Here is a 27,656-nt window from a genome sequence, read left to right as displayed (position 1 = left end):
CCAACAATGTCGCACAAGTCGTTGATGGTACGACGTCGATCTTCGTGAATGGCCTGCCGAATCTTCGTAACATTTTCGGGCGTTGTGCTCGAAGATGGTCGTCCAGTAAAGCTCCTTATTAACTAATTTTCTCCTTTACTTTCATCCCCCTTTCTTTCTTACATTCCTTTTCTTTGGCTTTCCTTTCTCTCTGTTATTTTCCTGCGGCCCTCCATCACTGCCTCGTTCTCTGATTCTCTCCTTCCTCTTCTTCACCTCCTTTTTTACTTTTTCCGTCCGTCTCGTTCTTTCAACTTAATAACAATACGAAGAGCTTACTGGTTCCATACAGATTATTGCAACTCAAAGGATCGGGACCTACAGACAACTTAAGAACGAGTTTGAAAAAAACTAAACACCACTAATTAAGACGTTTCTTTGACACACAGGCTAATAAATAAAAACAGTTCGAATAAAAATTAGGCTGTAGTAAGATTATTATTCGGGGATGGTAAGAACTCCGCAGCAATCATTCAACATGAAGAGAGAGGGAGGGAGGGAGTGAGAGAGGGGGATACAGTGTCAATCAGGTACCATCTTATGAAATAAGCCTACCAGTTAATTGCCTTTTTTAATGAAAGCAAAATGAGGGCTCTACGGACATTTTATACAACTTTATACCAGTTTTAATTTTTTTTACTTAGCGAAGATTCAAAATAAGTCTTACAAGGCTTTACATGGCGTTCTTTTTTCATCATGTCAAAAATTCAAAAAGTAATAATTAATTAGGAGGCTTATTAAAATCTGAAAATAAATTTTCCCTTTGAAGGAACAGAACAGATTCAATGTTAATATTCTGTTTACCATATATAGAAAGCAAGATTAAAGGAGGAGAAAAAAGACCACCGACTGTAGAAGAAGAAGAAGAAGAACAGTAAAACAGCAGGAAGCTATAAGACGGTGCCTCACTCTTATACCAACATGGACGCACGTAGCATTACGTTGGTCTCTCAAAATATTTTATATTTATTATAACGGGCGAAGAAAATTAAACATTGTTATAAATTCTATTCGTTAAATAGAGCCATAATTATGGTTTGATAGTCAAAAATTAAGGAAATGTCCGATTGCTGTTAAGTCCTGGGGCGATTACAGATTTAAATTCTTAAGGAGAATGAAGCAAGTGACTACAGAATGTTTCAGATACAAAGGTTTAAGAAAAAATGCATACGTTATCAAAACAGTTTAATCGGAATTTTAAAAATGAACTCAATGACAAAATAATCATAAGATAATTAAAGGCCTATGCATATATTTTTTAATGCATATGGACCAGCGATCATCAAGTTTCCAGTTTGTATAAAAACAAAATGTTTTCGATTGTCTCGGAATGTAAAATACGTGACCCAATTGCAAGACTACTCAATACATCCAATAAGGTGCAGAATTTTTAAAGTATCTAATAGGACATGTGAGGGTTATGATATTAAAATAAGCCATAGTGACGGAAGTGAAATTTGCAAAACTCATCTTTATGGCAATCTTCTGACAGAATATTAGTTTAAAGCTTGATTTTAATGACAGAATAAAACTAGAACGTTATAAGTGGAATTAGGGAAAGGAAGGGTAGTTTTCTTCTTATAAGAACAGAAGTCTGTACCGCAAGAGAACTGCCCCATTAGGGATAGATTTATTAGGCTGAGAACCGCTGTGGGAAAAGAAATCCAGTGTTAGACACAGTGCTCTATACAATAAACTCAAGCCAATAAAGAAATGAAAAATCTGTTGCACTACACGAATGCGTTTTTCCTACAGAAGGTGCTAAAAACTTCAGCCAGTTATTCATGCAGAATGGCTAGCATTAGACTAAATTTGAACCGTGTATGTTTCTATTTAAAAGTAGGAGTGGAAACCACTGTACGTACGTTGTAGAAAAGAGATATCTCCGTAGAAACTAGCCCAACGCAGATTTATACACATAAAATCTTAATCACAATGTAAGGACCGGGCTCTGCGGGTCAACTAGGGTACCAACTTTATGGCCAGAAACATGTTTTAATGAGATCAAGGTGTGTTAAGTTTCCAGAGAAGTAATTTTTGAACGTCTGTGCTTTATCTAAGGCAAGAGTCACACAACAAAGATAGAACGACTGGTTATACTGAAGTGGAATGCTCATAATCGCATTTTCCAGACAGTTTCACTGTGATTCTGCACAGTTATGCCTAATTTGCATTCATGTTAATTTATTACACATAAAAGTAAATTATTTTAGCCAAAAAACACGAGAGATGAGAAACGCATACAAAAGTTTGTCCGAAAGATCTACAAGAGGAGACCCTACTTGGGAGTCGTAGAAGTAGAAGACATGATGGATATTAAAGAAACGTCTGACGTTGTGGTATTGGCTCATACGGATCAGCGTATTGTCCAGTGGCGGACTTTTATAAATGCGGTAATGAAGCACTGAAAATTCATTGATAAACGAAGCAACTGGTAGCTGTTTTTAAAGGATTGCTCCGTATTTATGGTTGAAATTGCAGTACCGAGACAGAGCAGAACTTTCGTGTATGTCGCAGGGGCACATAAGAGGATCAGAAGCACGTTGAAATAACAGGGAAGTATGGGCCTGTAATGTGTAGCAGGTAGTTACAAGGAATCTGCCTCTAACGAGATGTGACAGCAACTGGAGGGAACTAAAAGAAATGTAAGAAGTGACAGGGCGTTACTATAAGAACGGAAGATACACTGTGACAAAGCAGCTGAGGAGCGCAATTGATAGAAGCTGTCACAGGGTCTTATTATGAAACTGATGGAATGGGACAAGTCAGAGTAAGAAAGTTTGGCGCAACACAGGAAAACATTGAATAGGTCAACAGATGCAGGCCAATATGCTCATCTCTCCTATATTTCCATGCAAGCATTTTTAGAAGATTTTCGTAATTTCAAACAGAAGAACTCTTTCACGAATTGTTAACTAAAAGGTAATAAACGTATTTTCGACTAATTAGGGCTACAAATTAAATTGACCTTCAAAGTCCATTTTACGTTAAACTGACTTTCCATCTAGGATGCATATACTGGGCCTCTATAAATTAGCTGTCAATCTGAAGGGCTTGTAATTATTTATTTGTAACACACACGAAAAACATATGTACTACAAAAGTCGCACACCATTCAAGTTTTTCACATGCGATTACGAAGTTCATATATACGTTTTTCGTAATGGGTTATAAATAAATAATTACACTCACTTCAAATCGTCCGCTAATTTACGGACACTCTCTGTATGATATATAATATTTTCTGGTACTTCAACATGAGATATTTTGTGCATATCATTGAAATGGCTAGGCTGATATTAACCTCTTGAATTCTGTAACTGTCTGAACATACAAAAGCAATGACACTGCGAAACGTAAAGGGGCTTCGACGTTTTGGTAGCCTACCATAATGACAGTCTGATTGAGAGGAACAACAGAAACTGATGAACCATGTAGGATAAATATATATTATATGTATGTGTGTGTTATTTCGTCCATATGTCAAAGTACGCTGGTAAAGCATGAAATTGGAGATATCGTCGTTAAATTTACAGAATACAGGGTCAATTTTGAAGGTAGGAGAGCGCAGAAAAAGCCACAGCACTCGGTACAAATATCAAGCTCCGGAAATTAATATGTATTTCATCTTCACTGAATACCAAAATATTTGAATTTTATTTTAAAGAAGATAAATGACAGACAAAGAGTTCTTACTGCACTTCATTCCAGACAGAATTCATTCCCAACGGAATCTTACACTGTATATACCACGGATCACAACCTTACTGGCAATTTGACAGTTGATCTACTAGTAGTCGTAAAGACATTCCTCCGCTTTTATCATATCAATCACGAAAGATCGTTATAGTATTCATAAAAGCCCAGTAACATACTTTGATGTCAGCGACGCTAAACCTCAGTGTTGTTATGAGCAGTGTGCCGTCATCAATATTAATATTATGTATACTGTTTCAAGCAGCTCCACATACAAATGCATCCTACTTAGTATGGAACTGCTATAAACATCCTCGCCCCAGTCTTAAAGCATTTTATAGCAGGGGATGTAGCTTATTCCTTGAGTCGTCCAATAACTTATAACAACAACACAGCTGACAAGTGTAAGGATGATGACACGGGGAGGTAAACTACCCCATAACATGTATATAGACACACCTCCTCTGCCTCTGTTTCTTTCCCACACCCTCGCCAACACTTGACGTCGCCTGAAGGTAATTTAACGCCTCTAACCACTTTTAACAGCTTAAAATGTGGTCATAAAAATCCTACAGAAGCAGGGAAGTCACTAAGTCACTCACCCACCACACGCTGATTTGTTGCTGTGTGGTTGCGCTAAGAATACAAACAAATGCAGTTCTGATCAGCAGTCAAGGCAGATTTTAGATTCTCCGATGACCCTGATGGCGGACTTAACAAGCACCTCTGAAACGTCTGTGAAATTTTACCACACTACACGGCGCTATAACTCAGAAACCAGCCATCTTCGTCCATGTGCAACATTTTTAATGATGTCATGTTTGAAACTAACATGGCTTCAAATGAAATCGCCGAAATAAGATTTGACTCCAATTCTGTAATAACTAACTCAATGGAGCAGAACATTGCTTAAGGAAATCACAGTCGCTTGGTTAATGAACTCCCGGCCTTTTATGAAACTCAAAGGTTGCGTTTAAAAGAGTTCACCACCGGTCAATATCTGAATATGGACTAATCCAGTCCACAATCTCACGTCGTATTTCTTAAAGAACCACTTTAATATTATTTTTCAATGTACATCGTACTCATTCCAAGTGGTCTGTTCCATGTAGGTAATATTCTATAAACATTCTGTAATAAGTCGCTGGATATCCATGTTGAAAACACAAAACGCGTAAACTCTGAGTGTACAAATTCCAAAACCCCTGAATTAAATTATTTGCGTAACGAAAGGCAGCTAATGCATGCGAAATTCCCTTAGAAAGATTTAGTACATCAATGCAATCTGAAAGTGACCGAGGGAAGTACTTTGTCGTGTTTTGTAGGGTTTTATGGCGATGTTTTCACGACTCGCCTGACATCCGACCAGCCTATGTGAGCTTTATACAAGATTAGGTTCCACGCGTCTGCGAATGGAAGGCTAGGTAGATAACAGCAACCAGACAGAAAATGATGTCCGTTCCTTCTGGCCATTTGTTGGGTGTTTTATGAAGAAGCAGAGGAGAGAAAGAAACTGAAGACTGAACTAAACTGATGGAAACAATAAAGTTTCAGCTTGAAATACAAAGTAGAGAAAATGACGTAAAGAATAATATGAAGCACTGAAGCATTGAAGCGTAAAGATGTAGGCAGATAGGATAAACCATTAAGCCAGAAAAAAAAAGACTCACTGGCGTCACTAACGTTGCGAGTACTCTGCCATTCGATGAATCGATTCCACACTTTGGTTATCAAACCAATTCTTTTAACCCTAGTGCTTATACATAGCACAAATACCTTTGGAAAAAAACCTATAGGGTTTCTAAGTTCCCGCCAAAATGTGTAAGAAATAATCATTTATATGGTTTTAAAGAACGTTCTTCAGACCAAAATTTCTTAAATTACTTTGAATTTCAGATAAATGCAAAATGGAGCAAACGGAGACAGGTCGTGAGGCTCAAAGGCGATGGAACTGACGTTCCATCTTTGATGTTGATAGCCCCATCAATGACGTTAAACCTCCGTGTTCTGCTATCACAGCATTGGCTTGACTAAGTTATATAAGGCCGAAGAAGTTATTGTGCCACGATATTGGAACTTCTGAACTCATTAACTCGTTCCATAAAAAATGTTGATTACACGATTGTGTGCCCCTTGGCCCAGTCCTGCAAATGCATAGAGTACATTGCAGCCACCCACGTCCTGCATTTGGCGAAGACCGTTCGCGATTTCATCCTTTCAGAGGTGTTGTATCTCAAATGTGTTCCAACACACTCCACGAGCTGAATGTAACAAGCTGAACTACAGAAACAAATGAACGGCGGGGAATGGGTTGGCTGTGACCGGCAATGAATGTGAGACGCATCTCTTTGCATTAGATAACCATTCCGTATAAATGTCTGCCACTACATTTCTCGCTGAAGCAAGGGTGGAAAGTAGATGGGAGGAAACAATGCCACGAGAAAGATACAAAAGAACACAGCGAATGAAGGCAGAAAAGAGAGAAATGATAAAGGGATAAAGCTTAAAAACTGTTAAGACAGGAAAAAGAAAAAGGAAATAAGAATATGATTTATTTATAGTTTATTTAACGACGCTGTTTCAGTAACTCAGTAACTAATTACAGGATATTAGTGAACACTAAACTGGAAAGGATATGGAAGGGAGCGTTCGTGGCCTATTTTAATATACTATCCCGACTTCAATCTGTTGTTTCGGATCACTAACCCACAGGCCAAGGTGTGATATAAACATATGCATCGCTAAGAAGAACCCTGATAGAACGAGGCAGATTACATTATACGTCGACTATATTTGTGATTTGTTTAAGGGCGTTTCTGTAGTTCTCGCTAGGATAGCATCAAACAATGAGATGATTAACTAAATAACGAATTGGGAAGGATGTGGAAGGAAGCTATCCTAGTCTAATTTCAGGTGATATCATGACATTTGATTGAGATGACAGATAAACCTAGACGGCCATCAGACAAGGTAACTGGTCTCCGGAAGCAGGTTTGAAACCTCCCGAATACGAAGCAGGAACGTTGACCGTTTGGCCAGTGATGTAAATACACGTCTGAAGATCGGAATAACAGGATCGTACTACGAAACAACGGATCTGACGTCGCAACGTACAGTGATTACGTTGACTATATATATCGAAATTTCCGAAGGAAAATGGTTGACGCCAAGTTTTAATGTTCCACTAAATTACATGAAACAATTAACGTTGGAATCTTTAAACTAATCTATGAATAAGAACTGTGGTAAACATCAACTTTCCACGTTATTTCTCTTTATCTTCGTGTGATTCAGGCCTTGTGGATGTCTGAAACTTTTATGGCTCACAGAACGAGTATGAAGTTTTGTAATTATCGTGGCCAAAGAAATTGACAGAACGTAATACGGTGTTTGCTGAGGACCTAAGTGAAAAATCATCCAGTCCCTTCATTGGCGCCACGAGGCTTCAACGAGGTTACCAAGTGGAAAGGGGTAGCAAACAGACAAACCCTGGAGGGAAGAAGTAAAGAAGCAGAGGGAGGGAACGAAGGAACAGGAAGGTGGAACAAATAGCTTCGGGGAGAGAAGATAGGAGTAAACGAATATGGCCAGTAAAACAAGCTGGACGAGGGGACACAGAATGTTTTATAGCTCGTTCTTATCGAGTCAGCACAAGGGGTCAGTGGTCGCCTCATTCTTCTGCCTTGCCGATTTATTCTGTACGTCTTTCTGGTAGCTAGAAATGGTGTTCCACACATCACGTAATTTGTAGATAAAAACTGCCTTGCTATTGGTCTTCTGCGTAGTAACGCCGTGGTAGATACCAACGTTTCGAAGTAACATACTGCCGCAATCTTCAGGGGAGCCCGAAAGATGAAGGTACAACGCGACAATAGACATCTTCACCGCCGTATGTCGCAGATGCTTATCTTCACGAGACTATAGTCCTTCGTGTTACGTTTAGAGGAACGGAATCTAATAGAATAAAATTGGTTCAGATACTAAAATATGCATGCAGTTAATTTCAATTAATTTCGCTGTAATATATAAAGGTTTTCTTAGAGCCGTCCGTGTATAGACTTATAGAATGACGGTTTATAAACGTGATGAAAATGTTAGATAATTTGGAACAACAGAGATCAAGACAAAAATAAGAGAAATGTGAAAAAAAAATGACTAGAACATTTTAAAGTAGTGCATGTAAAAACTAAACCCGGAAGCCGATTTATACAAAATAAAGTACAGAAAATTCTTGGGCCGCCGGACAGAAATATGTAACTAACATTTCTAATTCTTGTAAGCGGATCGACTTAATCCGTAATGTTTGGTGGCGATGGTACCATTTTTCCCTGTTTGTACCATTAACTATTTTTTTAAAAAAAAGATTATAAAGCTCGATTTTAGTTTCTTAAAGCTCTCGTGTTCCAAGACCCATAATATTTGGCACAAACAAAAAATATCAGACCTCATCTACATGCCTTGAGATTTTTCGGAAATTAAACATGTGAACAGACAAGCACGGTTTCCTGTGGGTGTTCATTTAATTCACATCGTGCTTTAGTCAACATGGAGTCGGATCTTGTTATGTCATATTCGTTCCAGTTATTTCCAGATTCTTTTGTTATATTCTACAGGCTGGAAACCCAACGCATCCTTGTGCACAACCCACGACCTTCTTAACTTAATACTATTAGTCCTTGACCGGGAAACCAAGTGGATGCCCCCAAATGAGATCTCTCTTGATTCAAGTTGTGGTTTCTATTCTAGAGAAATTGAGAGAGAAGAGGCAGTCCTGTGTTGGAAGATGTCTCAATCTGGGAGCACAGGGAAAGGCAGGAAATTAGCGACTGTAGTCCCAAGCGAACAGAAGAGGTGACGCTAGAAGGTATACGATCCTTGGTCACAGTGTTGGAGAACTCAATTAGTAAACGGTGAAATTCTAACGGCGGGAGCTTTGCTGTGGCCACAGTATTCAACTCCACAAAGTGCTCATCTTTACTGACAGCCGCTCTACAAGTCCGCGACTGACACACACACACACACACTGCCGGTATTAACGAACTGCGTGCAGACAAGAGAATATGACGATACGTAATCTGTAGAATTGTCACCTGCGTCTGAGGTGCGGTTGGCTTTAGTCGCGAATAGGCTACTGTCAATAGGCTATTATACGTGAAGTACACATCTTAACATCTAATTTTGTATTTCACCTGGTATGTTGATTCCTGCCGTTCACAGTATTCTGAGGCGTGGGCCTTGCATGTTTAGACACCGTGACCGTGGTTCGAATTCCACTCAATGCATGAACGTTTGTCCGCGTGCTTTCCTGAACAGGTATAGGCCTTGCTACGGGCTGGTCACTCTTCAAAGGTGTCCTATTAATGTCTAAGTAGATCAAGTAACCACCCGTCAAGGGCTGTACAGCCACAAATAAAAATATTAATTTATTTTCATGCATCCCGTCATAAGCATATTTGTAGTATTTAATGTACATTTGCTGATACATTTACGAACGTAAAGTTAGGCTCGCTGTATACTGTCTAACAGTAAAAGTGGAATTGTATCAGAAAGCACAGCCTGTTCTAATGCATAAATTATAAGTCCATTTATATATTTTGCAAAACCCTTTTAACGGATGATCACCCTGAAAAAAGGCCTACACTTACACAAGACAGCACAACACAGAAAAGACGCGGATTCGAACCCATGACTCCAATATTAGATCCGTGAAGACCCACGCCTTACACCCCTAAAGTTTTACGGTTTAGGATTCTTCAAATCTTAAATCATTTCTATTCTTATGGCTGTATGCATCCTCAGCAGAACGATCATATTTAGACAAATGATTAGATACCACGGAGGACACTATTCCATCTCAGACATGCCAACTCGCCGAAAACTAATCTGTGTTCACAATAATTGTGAGAAGAATTTAAGAATAACAGTCTCGCAGGCAACGTCGTAGTTTGAAGACAGAGAGGGGACATCTTAGCGAAGTACGTTTGCTGAGAGCTGATAACGCACCTTTTGTTAGAACCCACTGTAACAACCAGAACTACCAGAACTGTCTTTCATTTCCAGCGCAGTTCCAAGTTTCTGCATACTCTTCCTGATACCGCAACTGAGTAACCGTAGAGAAATTGAATCATGGGAGTGAACAATAATACAACTGATAGAATGTTCGAGAACAAAGTGCTCAGGAGAGTATTTGTATCTAACGGAGACGCAGCAACGCGAGGGCGGAGAAAACAACACGAGAAGATTCATAAATTGTGTGCTTTTCGCCGTATTTAATAATGATGATTAAATCAATAGGAGCGTGACGGGCGAGGCATGTAGAACTTGGAGCAAGATATCGGAGTTGAAGAAAGTGTTGGTCGGAAAACAATGTCGACCAGTATATGGTGTGAAGCTTTCACGACGTTTCGAGGACAGATATGGTCCTCGAAACGTCGTCGATTGATCACCAACTAACACGGCTAATAGCCCGAGAAGACTTTATTAATGTGGACCAGTGTCAGTACAGCTAGACACAGGATAAAATGACAATATCACCCATTACATTTGAACACAGTATCTCAAAGTAACTGAACGATTTTTAAAGGGTCCTTGCTTGTGAAAGATATTCCCTCATGAATAACAATAAACACGCGCATTAAAAACATAACAATGGAAGGACACGAGAACCGGGTTTCACATTGTCATCCAGGCTCGCTGAAGAACTGCGCTGGAGTGCTTCAAGCAGAGGAGAGTAATCAATCACAGCTGTTGTTTAGCCTACAGGATATTTCGGCGGTGCTAGGGTGAAGGGGTGTAAGTAATATATATTATACTTCAGAAACAGAAGAACATTTTCAGAAAAATATTATAAATCCGGTTTGTTAATTTCTCAAACATTTATATAAACATTAGAATTTAATTTTCATTTAAGGCCTTAGTGAAAGTTTTCTAAAATACAGGTAACATAAAACACAGGATGTGAAACAACAATAACAATTTTGTACTTGCATCTCTTTACCCAAAGGTACAGACAGCACAACAAAGGGCCTGGCTAAACGTCGTGTAATAAAAGTCATGGTGGCAGAATGGATGCAAAGCTTGTTCAATGGAATAAGATTTAAAAATGTGTTACTGTCATGGGGGACGGACCTCACATACAAATTTATAACATACAATTAACAAAACATTACGCACATACTTACAAACTTCATGGAACAGATTACAGATGACTCGTTACAAGAGCTAAGAGTGTTTTAGCACATCTACGGTTATATTTCAGTATGAATAAGAAGATCAATATCTTACCCGCGGTCACAGTTAAAAATTTCCGTGCAAGGTTCACTGACTTACCCATCATTTTGACTCCGACGACTATCAATTATGGCCCCTCATGGCGCATCGTTCATAAAACCCACGGAAATGTTATACTTTTCAGATTTTATGCGTTTCCGTTGTACTCGGCGATTCGCAGGAACGCAAACTCAGCGTATAACGAGTCACCTGTAGTCGAAAACGTAGTAGTTACTCAGCAGTGAAGAAATTCAAAGCTTTTAGTGGAACCCGAATGTTCAACTACTTCGGACACTTTTAGTAGCATATTACAAAGAACCATTTTGATGGCATCATCGCATGTATCCTTAGGTCGTCCCAGTGACCTCTACCCTTCCAATTTTTATAACATTATACAGACTGTTAATTGTAACGCTAAAAAATAAGAATAGCAATTAAATATAAACGTAATAACGTACATAAATCGTTTTTAAATGCAGATTAACAACAATAAAATAAACATATTTAAATATACCTACTAGAAAATTATAAATAGAAATCTAAATTACTGATATGGACTTTGATTCCAGTCTAAGATTGGGTCTCGCAGTACGTAACAGCTGGAGACAGTCGTAGAGGCTCACTACATATTCTAAAGATAATATTTTTATTACGTTCCCTTAGGTCCAAATGGGGACTCCCATCAAGGGTCGATTTTCCAATGCATCGTGCAAAAACTACAAGTTTCAAAAGCAACTGCAGAAAATAAACCGATGAACCACAATATATATATATATATATATATATATATATATATATATATATGTGCATGTATGTGTTTATATTTGTGTGTGCATAAATGTACATATGTATTTGGCTCACGTTATGTGAGTAAGGGTGAATGTGTGTATGGATGTATGTGTACTATTTTTGAATTCACACTTCACCATATATTATTGGAGTCATGAATGATGAGACGACCTGGAAATGTAGCACGCACGGGGGTTGAAATATCCCTACAAAATCCTAGTCGGATAACCCGAAGGAAAGGAATATTATGAGTGACGCTAGCGTATTGGGAGGATAATATCAAAGTTATAGTCTGTCTGCCCTACTTGAGTCGGTTGTCTGTCTGTCTGTCTGTCATACAGTACAGCCTGCGAAGTGACTACCGTCTTAAACCAACGCTTCACAAGACCACTCATTAAGTAAAGGAATATCCCAGTGGCTGTCGTGACCTGTGATCAGAGATTTTATAGAATCTGCTGGTGCAGCATCTCATAGAGATGAAAGAGGCAGCACAGAGCAGCCGCCCTATTCGTTAACCTTACAACTGTGTAGTATTGATCGGGCCGATAGTCCCAGAGAACGCAGTCCGCCGTAACACAACACACACCTGACTGACACTCACACAGCACGACGTGACGGAAAGCAACTTTTAAACAACACGCCTACGACTTTATTTTAGTATCTGCACAAAGCAAATAATGACAGTGGACAACGAAATTTTACTTTCTATCAATAATGCAGAAAAAACAAGGTTCTTTTTACTAAATCGGGTACGCTAAACATAAAAATTACAGTAAGGGATTTATAACCCCAAATTTCTGTCTCTATTCGAAATATATCAAATTACGTATTAGCTAATATGCGGTTTGAAATATGGACGTTGTACAAATGAGATAATTCTTGGGATCACTGCAAACACATTAAGAGATCACACAAATGAAGAAAAGTGTACTTAGAATCCACTAGCAAAATATGAGATCCTCATATTATGATTTAAAAGAAACTCAGAAAAATACAAAAGGAAAAACACGCTATTCTGACTCTAAATTCATTACAGAATTTTATTTTTACCTGTCATCAAAATGGTCTTTAATTTTGTTAATAAAGTCTTCTCGGGCTATCAGCCGTGTTAGATGGTGATTAATCACCGACGTTTCGAGGATCATCTCTGTCCTCATTCTCAAGGATGTTGACTGTGTGGCTACGAGGAAATGAGGACAGAGATGGTCCTCGAAACGTCGGCGATAGATCACCAACTAACACGGCTGATAGCCCGAGAAGACTTTATTAATGAAAGCTTCACATCATATGTCTTTAATTTTGTATAAACTCTAATGCGATGCAAAAATGTTAATTCCAAATGTGCAATGATCGTGTCACAGTTGATGTCAAAAGTAGCCAGTGGACTCCGAACTCTCACCCACTGATTGAAGCAGCACTCTGATTGCATACAGGACGCAATTCAATGCCACGCAGTGTCAATTTGCAGTCAGTTCACTTGCGACTAAAACATTACATTAAGAGGAATTTAATTAAACTAACCAACTCCATAGAACAGAGTCCTCTAGAAGATAATAGTCATTCAGCTACTCACGAAATTCCTCGCTTTTTATGAAATTAGAAGTTTCTATTACGGTGTATACAACAGTTCTCCGTAGGTACGTATCTTCAGGCAACGCATCTGCGTCGCAAACCAGAACATGCCAAAATAAATTATTACCGCCATGAACACTTCACGTCCCAGAAAATAAGTTCTTTGAAGTGGCAAATTAATGAAAGTGGAGTACAAATATTTGTTGATCGATTATTGATTAATGGCGTCAAATTATGGTCTGTTGTAATGTCTTGGGTAATGTGGGAATCTTGCGTTAGTTTGTTTGGACTGATAAAGACCTTCGGTGACTGAAGTCAACAGGACCAGATAAAACTGGGCATTCGAAAGCTAGTCTGAAGTGTAAAATGTAATGAAGTCGTAAATCATGTGATGAAATTAAGTTTCTTGCCACAGTATTCTAAGAAGACAGAGACCTATAATTGTAACACAGTAAATACCATTCAATTTCCTGTCTCCACTGAATTCCCCGGTTTCCTATTAAAGTAATTTACATTAATTTAAAATAACCTACACATAATATTATGTGTTCAGTCTGACTCATGACCTGGTGTATTAAATCGATGGTAACCCGTTAAAGAGTAACACGTACTGTATAATTTGGTGGTTGTCGGCTTTGTCCGTTCACTGCCACCAGTGAAGCATACGTGTTTTAATGACCTCGCGTAGTCATGTCACCTCCTGCTCGAGCTCAATCGCGTTCATGTTCCTAGGGCTTTATAAAAGTCGTTAAATTAAATCTGACTGAAAAGGAAAAACCTTGCAGTCATATTAGAGTTGATCACGGCGTAACATTTCCACGCATGTAGACAGTTGCAAAATGGTACGAAATATCACTTTTGTTCCACTGCCTGAATCATCCAGACAGTATTAAATTTAAAATCTTATTTGAATACACTTCCTTGGTATCTGGTATTCATAATTTACATTACCACATTAATAACCGGCTGTAATCATGGCAGTCGGCATATTAATTTTCATTTGCACAGGCGTTTTTCGACCCTACAGATCATTATCAGCGCTCTAGCCACGTAAGCCACGAACCTTCATCAATGCACAGTTCACGTCGTGCACCCATTGAAAAAATAAAGTTTTCAGTATTATTCGGAACGCAAACCTTCAGGTAAATCTCTGTTTAATGTGTTTAATCACTACCTTAGTTGCTCTTATGTATAATCCTTGCATTGTCATCTATATTTCTAGTGTCATCTTGTACCCCTACTCTCACGTCACTTTGTTCTTCATCCACTTTCAAACACCAAACTGCTTTCTCTTTTACTGTACCTAACAATCTCCTCCACCTTCGCCTTCTACACGACTTTATTACTATTTTTGCAGATACACTAAAATTTCTGTTTCCTGTTATTAACAAGTCTTCCCCAGCAACCTGGGATTAGGCCGTCAAGCCCGTTCGATTCAGATTTACTTATGAAACAAATAATCATTTAGACCAGACCTCGAACTTAGTAAGATTTGAGGTTCTCAAGGCGGTGAGTACGAAGATGGCTGCCTTTTGGGTTGAAACGCAGACTACACGGCACCACAAACTTAAAGACATACCCATAGCGAGATTCAAACCCGCTATCTCGATGTTAAAAACTAGACCGCTTAGATTATTACATCTCATCACATTTAGTGTACTTCATTTCACTTAGATCCCCAGTACCGATACTTATGATGCCTTTACCATATTTTATTCAGCCTTTCTCTAACACCATATTCTTGCATTGCCTCTGCCACTCTCACTGTATTTCGTGCTTCATCATTCTTCATTTATACACACTTATTTTTTCCTTTTATCGTAGCACCTAACATTCTCCATTCCTCTGTCACCTTTATTGCAGATTTTTTTTCTTCTCATAATATCCTTATCTTCTATTCTCCGTTCCGTGGTTTCCTTTTGCCAATGCCACTCACTTTTATAACTCTTGTCCTCATTTTCATAACATATTTCAAATGATCCTTCTTCGCATTTTCTACCTTTCATTTTGTCTAGTCCTCTCGCATCGTTCTCCATAGGCTATTTATCTTTTCTCTAATATTTCACTCTCTCTCCCTTTTCAGACTTCAGGTCTATTTATCTCCCCTTCCGTGTTCACTGTTCTCCACTCCTGTTTCATATCTGGAAGATGCCTGAATCGAACCTCGGCTTTCAAGTTGGCTATATTAAGTATTTTCGTTTCTCATAGCCAAACACAGAAGTGAGATTTCACCGAGTAAGAAAATTACTGTCATCTGGATAGTTGTACCGTGTAGTGAGGTAAATTTTGCCAATGTTTCAGAGGTCCTTGCTGTGTCCATCATTAGGAAAATGAGTGAAAGAAACCAGAAGACGGCAAAATACCGAATTATCGAAATACTTTGTTCACTAGACAGCGACTGCATCTTTCTACATGCTTTCCAATTTATCATTTAGAAATTATCACAAAATTCAACGCTACATAAAACTGGCAGTTGAAACAGTGTTGTTAAATAATGCGGTTGTTAGGCAGCTCCTTGAAGATTGCGCTAGCATCGAGAGTAACTAACACCGCCTGGCTGGATGCAGCTGGCTAACGATGCTTTATATCTGATCGATTTTGCTGTTTTGCAGTGTGTGGAGTGCCGTTGAACCACGAAAGGAAGACAAAAGACTTAAATATTATTTAGACGAGCTGTCGCTCTTCCAAGTTTAGCATCAAAATTAAAAGTCATGTACGTCTTTAAACATGAACCCTGCTCTCAGTTGCTTAACTTATCTTCACTTAAGAAGGACGAGCAGGCACTGCCTGGGTACCTTCATAGCGCAGATTTGTCAGTATTTCCCCTGTCTTTGACTGCTCTAACACTTTCTCTTCTCTGTCTCATTCATTCGGCTTAAAACACACAATGAGTTAATTTAATTTAGGCCTGAAGTCCATCAGAGTGCATTTTGATGTTCTCATAAATGTAATTTCAGCGGCTGTAATTCTGGTTTTACCCTTTACATTCAATGTCCAGATTTTACGGCCACATAAGAGTGTCGGTAAAGCCACGGTATTACAAATGTTTACATTTCACACAATAAAAATAAATGTAAAAATCACAATTCCATTAAACGCATTAAAGTAACTTCAGGCGGGGAATCAGGAGTTTGATTTCTTACTATTACTTACTGTTTATAAGCGGAACGACCTATGGCAGCTTTCAGAGGGAACAGTGACGATACAAGGTTTAAGCTCGAGATTTCCAATTAGCGTAATTACTTCGGCAATTAACTCTTCAATTACGTCAGCATTAATTTACGTGGTGTGAACTTGTTCCCTCGCTGTATCATATAGGTTTTCCTTGTAACATGGCGATAGGTCTGCTCTGGATTCTGCTGTTAATCACCTCAAAACAACTGTGCCTTGCTTTCGGGCCAAACATACACCAGGATATGTAACTAACTAACTAACTGACTAATTAACAAACCAAAGAAGCAATCACCTAATATCACGAAGATCAGCGTTAGAAGTATATATCACCAAAAAGTTCCGCATTTTATTCAAACCGAATTTTTATTAACATGATCACAAAGGCCATCACTTGTCCCTATCCTCAGCCAGATAAACTCAATCCTCGTGCCAAATCCAACCTAATATAAATGTTAATATTATCCTTCCATCCAAGCCCAGATCTGCCAAGCTGTCTCTTCCATTCAGGCTTAACAACCAACAGCTTATAAGCACTTCTCTTATGCTCTATGCGCGCTATATGACCCGTCCATCACATCCACCTTGATATGATTACTCTGTTTGGTGAAGAATAACAATTATGGATCTCTTCAGCTTACAGATTCCTTCAGCTTCATTTTTTAATTACATAAATTTACAACACAAACACGAGTCTTAAAAAAAACAAGTTCACCTTTACAAATCACTGAAATCAAACATAATATCCGTAAACCACTTCTACACTTTCTGTCCGTTCAGCACATCCCATCAACACATTTTGTCGGATTATTTACTTACACCTGATGACGTCCCAGATTTACACTTTCAGCAGATGGCAGTGAGAAGGAGAGGGGATAGTGGTGAGAATAATTTCATTAGCAACCAGAGTAGCAGCACTTACCTACAACAATGCACGTGCCGTTACTGAAGTTGCATCTCATTAGTGTTCACATGTGCACCCCCTCCCCCCACCAACTCTCTCTACCGCGCACTTCGCCACAACATTAATCTATCCTGAAATTCAGTAATTACCGAACTACACAGCCTAGATTTATCAGTTTTCACTTCAAACCGCTGTAGAGAGCTACACAGATATAAATCAATCATCAGATTTATTTTTCTTGTATCCTTAATTTGCTCTAGACTTTACGAAGATCAAGCACGACCCAGCATTTCAGAAGACAGTCATCTTTACAAAGACTAGCTTTCGGTCCTGATGATGGAGGTATTATAATCCTCCGAAACGTTTGTAATTATCCACACGGTGTTCCAACCCAGAAGTCCAATATCGACGTGCACAAATGTTAAATTTCACATGAATCTGCTAACCTCTTGAGTCTCACTGTATTCATTCATATTTACCTAAGTCTGATTGTAAAATGAGTGCATCTGCATTATGTTCATCAATACGAGATTAATTACTGTTTCTGAAGAATTTTCGCGGTTCATGGGTTACTAATGAGAATGCTTATGATACCAACAGTTTAAACAGAAATGGAAAGAGGTGATTTGTAGGGATGGTAAATAGTGCGGTACAATAATTAAACTTGTACAGAGTTTGCAAACCCTGAAAATATTCTCCAGAGATTTCACCAACTGACTTTCTCCAAATGCGGGTAACGTGAACTGTGTTTTATCATTATTAATAAAGAGAGACTCCCACACAGTGCGCGTTAGATGTGAACATTGCTTCTCTACTGCGTTAACAACGCAAGTGGAAAACTGTGCTATAATTCAGTACAAATTCTGTAGCGCCTCGCTTTATGTACATAATTATATATGCATATATAAGCTTATAAAATATAAAATTAAAGCTCATAGGCCTACAAGCTGTTAATCATCATTACGACAGCCCTGACCAAGCATCAAGTCCTTATATTCCAAAGTAAATGAGCGCATTCACTTAAAGGCGAGAATACTGACAATTATCTAAAAACAGTTATAAACTTAATCTTCATCGAGTCCTTTGCGTGGTAAAAGCCTGAATAATATCGGTTCCCTAAGTTAATGCAATCGAACGTTTTTTCGTCGCTGAAATAGGCTTCTTACATATTATGGTTAATTTCTTGTTAGCTCAGTGATGTGGTTTCTAAATTTTAAGTTTCACTGCAGCGTACGTTTATATTGATGACGAAGTATTCGAGTTATCGTTTGTAAAGATGGAGTTCCCTCGGAATTTGGGTGGGAGAAAGTTGGGGGAAAATAGGCCTGAGTGTTTAAGCGATAATGGAATAATTACGAGGAACTTAAAGCAGGTAAATAAAGATAATATTAAAAGGAAATCCATCAAACAAATTAAACATAGATCATTAAAACACGTTTTTTCACTTCCTTCTGCTGTATGGTTACTGGATGTCTGTCCAATTAAGATCCGCTACTTTGGGTCTGTTTGATATGAGATGCTGTACTGATATATTCTCATACCACTGAGTCACGAACGTGTTGGAAATTTTAGAATGTATTGAATTATTCTGTGTATTTCTTAATCTCACTAGCCGCCACTGTACAGTCACTAGATGAGACAAACTTCACTGAACTGTACTGTGTATCATTCCATATAATGAGCCGCCTCTGTGCCGCCATTACTCCTTTCTTTCTTTCTTTCTCGTTCATCAAATCCTTCACCACTTTTCTATGTCACTTAAGTCTGCTCTTCAAAATCCAGGGTGTGGCTTCAACATGGGTGTCATTAGTAAAGAATGCCAAACGTAGTCAGCAAATTTTTTATTCCTTCTTTATTCTTTTCCTACTTAATCGTTCTTTCCTTTCTCTTTTGAGCATCAATTTCTTTTTCTCCATTTCACCTTTCTCATCACAAATTTCAAACTGTCAAGAACATCAACTGACGTGGTTTTAGAACGCCTTTTTATACATGAAGTAAATTTATTGAGTAACCTATAAAAAAAACAAAGAACGTGAATGGATGAAGTCTGAGTTTAATGAACAGTTACAGAGGGCATTCTGGAAATCTTTGACCAGAATTAATATTGCTGCATTTATACGTTCTTTGCAGGTAGTGCGTGAAAGTAACGCACTTCAGGCTGGGTATGTCCGTCCGTCCGTCCACCCGTCTCTGCCCGCGTGATTCAACTCGAGAACGTTAACCTTGGTAACCATGGTTACAATGGTTACCATGTTGGACTAGGTAAAGTTAGGCAAAGCTAAATTAGGCTAGGATGTATTATCTTAGGTTAGAATAAGCGAGGGTAGAAAAGGTTTGGTTAGGTTACGCGAATTTGGAACCAAAACTTTGCGAAGAACGCGCGTGTAAACTGTGTATATTCTGGTATGGAGTACATCTTTCCAGTCTTGTTTGCAAATGGATGCCTCTTCTCGTCGTTTGTCTCTTTCGATCTGAGGAATGAAATCGTAATGTCTCCCACACCTACTACTAAGAAGCTCTGTATTGACCTACTGTTAGTGGAAGAAATATTATAGTTGATTAGGCTTCTTCAGTGGAGAAATCAAAAGGCTTAAGACCGGGGTAGCGATAACGACGGGAGTTTCAGTAACAGACGCAAAGTACGTGGGAGAAGCACGGCGGCGAGCTAATGTTAACATTTTTCACGTGTGTCGATGTTTCATGCGTCTGACACAAGCGTGTATGGCAGCTATCACATCCGACAGAGAGGACTATGAATAAGCGGCTTGTCAGACTTGTCAACAAAGGACGCGAATTGACGGCAGTCCAGCAAGGCAACCAATATGGATGCATTTTTCACTTTAACCTCCTCAATTCACATCTCGATTTGAAAAAAAAAATATTTTAGCAATATTTCGAAAGATATCTTATATCTCTTCGTTCTCTCGCCATGTCTTTTACAGTAAATTTTTTGGGGTTGTTTCATTTTAGTTAATTCTTTAGACATGTTTTCTTGACAGACAAAATACAGTTCATGCATACATACTCTGACGGACTGTCACCAAAAATAACATAAGTCTCTTAAATAATTAGGCCAGTGCCGCTATGAGTTTCATTCATGCACTTCGTTCTCTGTCGGTCCAATACAACCTCTGATTTGAATGGAGATCAAACTGAAAATAGCTCACGTGATCTTATTATATTCTATACATTACGAAGAATAGTAGCCTAATAATAATCATTTAAGATTTATGTGCAGTGTGTTCATTTTTGCAACAAGAGCCCTACACCCGAAAAGAATGAACATTAAATAGAATAATGTATGTGGAACCAGAAAAATGCATTAGTAAAACAGTCTATATTATGTGTAGGCGTATACCATCCACATCGGAACACATTTCTCCTCTCTCGTTTCAAATGCACTGCATGAGCTCATGAAGATAATACATTTAACTAATTTATTGCATTCTTATCATCGTCTTGAACTCAAGGATCAGTCAGCCCTGAGTGTTCAGGCTTCATAACTTCATCTATTTCTAGGTCGTCTCAAGTTTCCCCTTCCTTTCGGTTTATTCTGAAGAAACAATTTAAGAAATCCGATTTCATCCACTCATGATACGTGATCTACCAATTTCTGCTTACATTAAGACATTTTATCTTGAAATGAAAAGGAACATGTATATGAAAACATTTTTTAAATATTTCTTCCAACTTGTATCCTTATAGTTGCAGTGACATCTATTCGAACATTCGCAGGGCGTGTGAAATGTGTCACAAATAATACAGAATGTCCAAAAGATGCATACACAGCAGCAACTTTGATGTCCGCTTGTCAGTCAGTTGTTCACCGCTGTCAACTGCGCCACGAAGCTAACGGCGGTCATTTTTAAACCTACACTAGATTCGCTAATTTACGAAGTGCCAACGCTGACGTATGCAACTGTTTAATTAATTAAAATGTCTTTATTTCATTCACTAAACGTGTGTAAATGAGTCTGGACACTCTGTACATGTCAGCACCGTTTCACCTTCTGTTTCCATTTTCCGATTGCTGTTAATTCGTGGGACACACTGGAGCCGCTTCTGTCGCGTGGGTCCAAGTCGAGATAATCGATATATTCTGTGCTTGATGGCAGAAACTAGATGGAGGGCGAATGGCGTGTGATAACTTACTCCAAACTCCGTATCTGTTACACCACTCACAAGGTCTGTTTTTATGTATGTTATTTGAAGTTTACAGAACTATAATATAATTAAATATAATTGTATGAAAAATCAATTGTAAGGATTGCGGAAGGAAGTGGTCATCGCCATTTTCAAAGTGCTACAGAGGAATTTGCTGAAAGGACTGAGTATAACAACGAAAAACTGAGTTATGATAGCTCCCTCGGCCAAGGTGTGAACCCGGAACATTTTTTAATACAAAGCAGGAATTCTAAATACTCGGCCGTCACGTTAATTATACTTAATTCGGTTGTCGGAATAAAGAGCTAAATTTTGTCGCAAGGACATTAAACTCTTCTATTTGTAACGGTGATGCTGCAGTAATAACAGCGTTTTAAAATATTTAGGCCGATACATATTTAATTTTTAATAATCATTTAATGCTGTGTTATATTTTGACTTTACGATTTGCTTCTCAATGAGTGTGACAGTTTTTAGGCAGTATTTTAGGTTTGCACAAACTTTCTTAAGTTAGGTTTCGGTTCGTGTTGCACCGAAACTCAAGTTTCGAAGCAACTCAGATAACGATTTCCTCAAAAACGGTTAATCGTACAAAATAATTGTACACACTTCAAAAATATACGTAACATTAAGATCTTATTTCGTTGCAAGCAATTTCGATAACGTTGGTAACAAGCTTCGTTCTAAGACTTTTGTGAACACAGTGATGAACCATAAGTTTCTACGGCAGAACAGCATTTCTAGACCACTTTACCAATAAGTTTAGGAGTGCATCATGGACATATTTGCAATCCATAGCAAGTTTTAAGTGCTGATAACAAATGCATATGAAGCAGACTACTCGACTCCATTCACAATAAACATGACGAGTATCTGTATATAAGGATTCTTCTTTCCCGCTAATGGATGTCTAGCCGTCGACATATTATTTTGCAATTTTAACTTTTGTGCGTTTCAGCAAGCACAACAGATAGTAGCTTGTGAGCAATCCTTAATTTCAAATTGTACCCTCAATGCCACCCTGGTGCAACTTCAGTTATTAGATTCATCGTGTTTCAAAGCAAATTAGCACAAGTCCCGTTCTCACGTAGCACAGTGCACGGGAAATAAGCATAAGATGACACTAGGGATTTGACATCCGACTAGCAATTAAGGGGGCAAAATCTCATCTTGGAGAAAATGGACTATTATGACTCAGCCCTTTCGAAATTTAAGTTACATCAGCTAACTCTAAAAAGCTTTCACACATTACCGTCAGTTCATCTCAAAGAGTTCAGATTTGAATTCCTTCATAAATAAACGAATGGAAGATTTGCAAGGATTCATTTTACGTACCACAGATACTCTGAAAAACCCTTAGCGCTTTGCCAAAGCACTACAAATTTTATGGAAAGAAATATCGAATAAATATCGATATGCAACAAACTGAACAGACGAGGTAGTCTATCATGAGCATAATATCGACATGAAGCAAATTGCATCGAGTTCTTTGCACAGAGTGCACGGAGTGAATGCGTATAAACGAGTTTGTGGCTATACGCCCGAAAATTTCTCTTCTGCGCCAATTTAGACAAAATTTGGTTCTTATTAGAAGTGACAATTACCATATTGTTATGGAGACATTTAAGCCTGTAAGATGCATATAAAACTTTGAAGTTTATATATATATATATATATATATATATACATATATATATATATATACATACATACAAGTGCGAATAATTTTCTTTACTAAAACCCTTGGATTTTATCCAAAGGACTAGACTGTTCTGAACGAAGATTCCTTAACTTTATTCAATGCTTAACCACCTGAACTCATATCTGAAGAGTTCAGAAGCTAGCATGAAATCCGTGCGACGGATTATTCGCCCCCGCTGTCACTTCAGTAAGACACGAAGGAGTAGGTGTTGTATTTTCTGAAGCTTTCTCCGTCATTTTATTCTGCAAACACGAATCGAAGTCTAGATAAACTTTCAAGTAACAAAGACAGGGAAGAACGCCCTCACGCAATAAAAGTTAAAACTTAATGCGGATCAAGGAGGCAGTGAAGTTAAGTCCCACGCTGCATTAGGATAAATTTATCACTGAAGCGATTTCTGAGATCTTTCCCAGAACAGCAGGTCAGGAATGTGTGGGTTGAATCGTAGGGTTTCAGTTACATTATGGAAGGAAGTTAACATCATTCATAGGAGCAGCTTCAAGGCAAATAATGTAAACACCACACGCTGTACATTTAAGAGTCTTTCTTTTTTTAAAAATTTCTAAGTCACACACTTATAACACAGCGTTAAATGTTATATAATATAACATTTTAATAATATATTTAGTTGTTACAGAAATATGAATGGGTACAGTGGTTATGAAATCTGTATTGATGTTTTATAAGCCGACATACCTGTGTTCATAACGATCGTACCAGCGATGAAACATCTCAATATTAACAAGTCAGTTCAGTAAACTATTCGGGATGTGATTCAATGTTGGCCTCTTGTAATGACGTGCAGACTATCCGATTATACAAAAAAATAAATTTTTCAATTAATTTAACAAACGTATACTGCCGCAGAAAGATCTTTTATCGAATAATTAAGCTTAAATCGTCATAGGGGAGTGAGGATATTTGGCGGTTGTGCGACCACTGCTCTGTTCCTGCGTTTTCCACTGTTAGCGGCACAGCTACAAACTAACATGACCGTAGAATACCTAATTTTACTAAGCTCATCAAATTCCCGATTTTACCTTTTCAAATAAACAACTGTCGCGAAAGAATTTGTGAAAATTAATGTTAAAAACTTAGTGACGAGTGTCTTTATATGTCTTATGACGAAACGATACAAAAGGATGTAAATCCATCATTTAGTATCAATAGAATGCCACTAATTCAATATTGCTTGTGATAACCTGAAATGATCTATCGTGAGCTCAGTTAAGGGAATATGTCATTAAGTGTACTGAGGATAAATTGGAAAACTCTAATGAAGTGAAGGCAAAATCCGTGTGACATTCCGTACCTCGGGGACACACATGGGAAGAAAGCATAAGAGACGGAGTTACTTCATTCTAAAGTCAGAAGAGATCAACAATGGAGCTACTTCCCCCTCCATCGCCACGGCAGTTCATTTAAAGCTTAGTGTGTTTCTTAAACAATAGCTGGGGTTCATTGTCAATAGGTCATCCATCAGACTGTTCAGTCGGGACCAATTCTGCCGCAAATCCCATTCCGTCTCTGTCTTCCGCAGCTACGATTCATCGCCGCGTAATAATTCTCTGCTCTGGTAAATTTACCATTAATCATGGCCGTTTCTGTTGATCTAGCCAGTTCTCATCGTGTGTTAATTTTCCAATTATCGGACCTCACGTAGCTTTGTTTCTTACAGGAATGCATTTCAAACACAATACACTATTTTTTTAAAAAAATTCTGATTGAAATGAATTCCTGCAGCAATGGATTATTTATCTTTTGGGAACGGACCGGAATTAATATGCCACGTTAACTGGTGGTTCATTTACTGAAATATCGCCATTGTCGTATCCTGTGGCAACCGAGCAGATAATATAAACGACGGACACAACGCCTGTCCTTTGGTTCTCGTAACTGGAGTTAAATGCGTATTCAGAGAACGGTCTAATCCTGACTCAGTATAATCCAGTCCACCTCTTCACGTTCTACTTGCCTATGATTCGTTTTAATACTATCCTGTCTATTCCATGACTACTACATGTTCCGCTCATTTCTTGCGTGTTTAATTAAGTATCCTAAGCAACCGCCCCATTACTCGACGAAGGGCTACAAGCTTCATCGTAAAAAAAGACTAACGTGTTACACAGACTGCAGAATTAGTCGTCTTCTTTGAAACGACGTAAAAGATGCAAAATCGACACGAGATTCGGAATTTGGATTGAGAACTCTATAGACAATTATGATAGGAAAATATAAAAGGAAGACAACACTGGGAGACCTAGGCATATATGGAAGAATAATATTAAAGGTGTGCTTTAATCGGCTCGTGCGAACACGATAATGATCATCGGGACTCCATAAAAAGCAGAGAATTTCTTGATAAAAACAATGACTAACTTATGAACCGTTCAGTATTTATGGAACAGAAAAACTTTTTCAAATAACATTTGCATGATAAAGTGAAATATGTGTGTTTCCAATAAAAATCTTTCCACACGTATTTCATTATTTGAGAATGGTAATAAAACAAATGTAATTTTTACAGTGTGACATCTAATAACTCGACAACTTTTTGGCTGATTTTGGTAACACTCTTGATCGTCCGCCCCGACCAATCGTTCATAATCCTCCATAAATAATAAGTTTTGTGAATACATTATTTTCTTGTCAAAAGACCTATATTATTTTTATATAGTCTGCACTTCTGGTAAAATAAATAGTTTTATATGGTTTCGATGCCTGAGTAGAAGTACGTACTGCACACAATCTGTACAATTCACCTAACAACCTCAGTCATATCTCGCGTATATGATGTTGGAACTTACCAGCTATTTACTGCCGATTAATATTCATTGCTCCACCACATATACACGATCATGCAAATTACTCCCTACAGTCCACCTCACCAGCTTCTAGCACTTCTCAGTCTTCTAGACTCTAGAATCCTGAGTCCGCAACTGTGGCTGTACATGGCGCCTAGGCTACCTCAGTTTGGCTGACGGCTGAAAGGAAATTCCGTGGAGGGCAACTGCAGACAGAAGACGGAAATGCAGCGATCAGCACAAAAAAATGGCCCCGCAGAGGAAAAGAAGTTCAAGGGCAATTACGTCAGTTATTATTCTGTTTGTAAAATGGAAATAACGTGTTGAAACGCAACGACATAATGGACGGCTCACAAGAAAAGGTAAAAGGAATTTGAAGGAAATAACGTAAAGAGAACTTTATATTGTTTATCGATCACCAAATATTATTATGATTATCAAATTAATAAGGATGTTGATAGGCGGGGCACAGAACTCAGGGGACAAAAAACATTGCACAAAATCTTGAGTCGGAAAACATGAAAGGAGACCTATGCGTAGATGGGAGGAAAATATAAAAATCAATCACGGGGCGTATCCCGGATTGAGCTGGCTCAGAAACTGGTCAGTTGTGAGTTCTTATGAACACCGTAACGAACACTGGGATTCCATGATGGATGGGAAATTTCTAGATCAACTGAGTGACTCTTAATTTCTGAAGAAAGACCCAATCTGAGTACTTCGCTGGTTGGTTCAGATGGATCTGAGATATTTATACTCTTTAAAACCTTTAAAAACATCACGTAAAGAGTTACTAAAATTGGAATATAATTCCAGTTATGATTTTAATTAATCCACACTCTGCCATCAAAAAGTTCTCTTTCGTTTTTGTGTGGTGTAATTTAATGTCGGTTCATAACAATTATTTCACTTTCTTTATTAAGCCGATATCAATTCAATTCTACTTCGTTTACTCTCCTCCGCGTTTTCCATGACCGCACCCAGAGAATGCGGTTGAAAGACTGCTCTTTTATTTTTGCTCAATTTGAGTCTGGTGTCGAGTAAAAGTTTAATTTAGGTTATAACGAGCATTATAATTTCACATGCCTCACTACTCCTGGGGACAATGAAACCTATCGTATAATCCTAAAAGCTTTATATATTTTTTGTACTGCTGTAGCCAATTAGTTTTTATTAAAATAAATATCCATGAACCATGTGTCTTATCTCCATGTGAACAGCTCTCTATACGTTATTCTATCCGTATCAGCTATAATGAAATTAGTTTACAGATCGAAATGGTTCTAGATTTCATTTCGTTAGACTACTGCTCGTCACCAACTGCTACAAACCTAAGTGTCACAATTACACGACCAAGCATTACGAATAACAAATCGTTTCCACCGCTTATGACAAATTTTAGTGACTTATTTTTCAATTTTGACTCTTTTACCGTACTGTGTAAAACTTGTACGGCGCTTAGCTTTGCACTAGTAGACACGATATGCAACTACACTAAAGGAATATAACAGTTAAAGTACGTAAAATTGGAAAGAATAGATTTACA

The 27,656-nt window shown here is 38.2% G+C and overlaps 1 protein-coding gene across 6 annotated transcripts in view; it reads right to left on the bottom strand.

Annotated features, from left to right (window-relative positions):
* The window catches only part of LOC110840777 (neurotrimin-like), a 540,194-nt gene that overhangs the window by 178,891 nt on the left and 333,647 nt on the right, over nucleotides 1-27,656 (bottom strand). The window lies entirely within an intron of this gene.

This window comes from Zootermopsis nevadensis, unplaced genomic scaffold (genome assembly GCF_977971745.1).
Source record: "Zootermopsis nevadensis isolate Lab colony 2312 unplaced genomic scaffold, Znev_1.0 Znev_ptg000028l, whole genome shotgun sequence".
Lineage (NCBI taxonomy): Eukaryota > Metazoa > Arthropoda > Insecta > Blattodea > Termopsidae > Zootermopsis > Zootermopsis nevadensis.
This window is presented reverse-complemented; position numbering and strand designations above follow the sequence as displayed.